Source organism: Callorhinchus milii, unplaced genomic scaffold, assembly GCF_018977255.1.
Source record: "Callorhinchus milii isolate IMCB2004 unplaced genomic scaffold, IMCB_Cmil_1.0 Scaffold9, whole genome shotgun sequence".
In the NCBI taxonomy this organism is placed as follows: Eukaryota; Metazoa; Chordata; class Chondrichthyes; order Chimaeriformes; family Callorhinchidae; genus Callorhinchus; species Callorhinchus milii.
The window spans coordinates 6,637,491-6,640,637 of NW_024704750.1; positions in this window are offsets into that span (position 1 = coordinate 6,637,491).

The window sequence follows — 3,147 nt, forward strand, 5'->3', positions numbered from 1 at the left end:
TACCCAATGCAATCTTCTCCCTCCTTGTATTGTAATCAAAACTCATCTGACCGGCTCCTCTAAGTCATTATTTCCCATTCTTCAGATCTGTAGAGTTCTTTACCCGCTTTAGTCTGCTTTTCTTTCTTTACTGTTCATGGTTCTTTGCTTCTCAACAAGTTGGAAGTTTGGTGGACTTCTTTCTTATGAGCTTTATCTTTTCCTGGTTCTCAATTGCAGAAAATGACTTTGGATGTTCTTTCACTGTCCACCCCCTGACTGTTCATCATAGGTATGACAGCTAGAAACATGGTTGAAAATGTAACATCGTGAAGCAGTGTCCATATGACGCAATCTCAGGCCCTTCAGTGTTTAACTGGAGCATTGGGCGGCAGTTGGTCTGGTTACCGAGGAATAACTATTAATTTATGCATTTGGTGACATTAGATAGAACAATGTTGCTTGGATGGAAAGCAACCTGAAGGGGCTGAGTGTCCTAAGGTTCTACATTATGGGGTACAAAAGTCAATTTATCTTTGGCAATCGTAGAAGTAAGTAAACATTAAGGTTATATTAAGTTCAGACCAAAGGATGAAAGCCCAAATATTCAACCATCTGAAATTAACAGTAATTCTTGGATGACAATGATGATTTATTATTCAAGCATATTGTTTGAACAAATTATTTTCACTGTCTGCTAGACTTCGGTCAACTAAAAGTCTTGTGCAAGCTTTGATGGCTTGATAGATTATAGATTCATAGACTTTGAGTATGATAATGAGCAGCTCATGTGTTTAATTGGTTTTCTGAAACATGTTAGAAAACACCCCATGTGGTTCAATGAATATTAATCAAACCCTCAAGAAAAAAATATATAAAAGGTTCCTTGTTAGAAATAACATGAAGTTGAGTGAAAGGGTCAGTAAGAAAGAATTTAACAGCCCAGGAGCCATAGCTCCTATGAGTTAGTCCAAGCAGCATTGTCCAGTTCACTATGGAGAATGGGGAAATGACTGGTATCAAGTGGCTGTCCTGTCATTCATGGTGAGTTCTTAGTTTGAAGGATAAAGAAAGTGACAGATTGCTATAGGCTTTGCACCATCAGCTGATGGGTGTCGACCCAGTTAGTCATTGATTTAGAAAATACTTATAAGGAGTCAAACGGATAGTAATGGATGTAGAGACTTGATATTATTAGGCTTCGTCAGTTTGGTATCCAATCCAGTCATTAAAGCCCTGATGCACTGAAAATTGTTAAAATATTATTTTTTTGAAGGGGTGCATATTAGCTCTAATTTTTTTGATATCTTTGAAATTGGAAGATTTATTGTGAAATAAATCATAAAACAAGTGCACAGTGCTACCATAATATGACATCAGTGCATAAAACTAGCACCCAATCTAGCTAACGATGCAATAAAAAATAATCCAAACAGAGCAGTATCTGCTGGCACCAGCAAAAGCAGCTGGCTGGCATTATTCATCTACAAATTCAATAATCTTGCACTTAACTTTGCCTGAATCTATTTTGTAAATAGTTTGAATAATCGAGAAGTTGGTTCCTCAGGAAAGAGGGAGGGAGCGAGGGAGGGAGGGAGAGGGAAGAGTTGATTTCATAAAATTTTATATGTGGCACGTTCAAGTGAAACTCAGCATTTGTCAGATGTGAATCAATTTGATCCAGATGGAACTTTACCTCATCTCGCCAAGTTGCCCGTCCTTATAGTCTATCTTGATTAAAAGTTGATGGTCAGGAATTGCACAGATGTTTTGCCTTCATCTCAATTTATTGACTGAGTGTTATACTCAGTGAGCAGACAGTGTTGTGATTGAAACTAAAGGCTGCAGTAAGATTATGGTGTCTAATATAAAAATGATTTGCACAGCAGGTTATGATGAACATGCTCAATCTAATGAAATTTCCTTATGGTGCAGTCAAACTTTTATCAATTATCCGCAAAATTGAAAAAAAAGTGCTATTTCATACATATTTACCAACTGTACACCAACTATACATCCAATTTGGTGTTTTTTTAAAAAACTGCTTACCATCATTTTCCCTCTCCCCTCACACACACACTTGCAAAACAATACAATGATTCCAATCCACTGGGAATCAGTCAAAATCCATTGATTTTGGTTGTCACCAACATACTCCTCCAATCCTATTCCTCGACCTATGCCTTTTGCTCAGCTGGCTTCAGCCCTCCACTTATCCCACATCCCCTTCAACATTGTCGAGCATGCTTCCAGCCCCAAAACTCAAACTCCCTACCTCAAAACCCTCCGCCTTGCCTCCTCTTTCCCAGTCTTCAGATCACATCTGAGGACCTTCCCCTTTGACCGTGCCTAAGGTCATCTCCCCATGTCTCACTGCTGCCATACTAATATGGAATTTGTGGGTGTTTTTTTTTAAATCTTCCTCTCTGCATAGCATCTGGAAGTAGGAGTTTTGAACTTTGAAATTAACTTTTTTACCCCGTGCTACTTGAATTTTAATCAGCGGAATTTAATCCTAAAAAAAAGTGGCAAATAACACTTTTGGTGCAGCAGGAATGACAAAAAAAAATCAATGGAATAGTAAAACCTAAACAAGCCACAAAGGAGCAGATTCAGCACAAAAGCAGACGTGAGGAAAGAAGCAATCTTATGTATTGATAAGCTGCTGATTTGCTTTTCTTTCAGCTCACCAGTGAAGGAAGATGAGTTGTCCCTAGGTAGTTGAGGAGGTGTAATTGTCCTGACATCCTGTATTTTCTGCATTTCTTTATTTAAAAGTTCCAGATGGTCTGTGGTTTTATAGAGAAATGGAAATGGCCACAGACGCTACAAACAAAGGCAATGATTTTGGCTCCTGTTCCATCCTCCTGAGTATTGCATACAAAAAAGATTTAATGTTCGCGGAAAGCTGTTAATTGTTCATAACTAGCCTCCTGCTATAGCTCTCACCACGTCAGTGCTGATCGTCCAGACCCTGAGATGGACGCAGTCATTCAAAATAAAGTTCTGAGAAATTCAAGATGATGAACGATGCACTCATTCTTTAACAGGGTAACATTCAACAATTACAATCCACAGTAAACCTCACCAGAATGCTCAATGGACCATGGTTGCAAGGTGACCCCAAGTTTAGTTGAGAAATAAATATGTATTAGATAATAGAGCTGG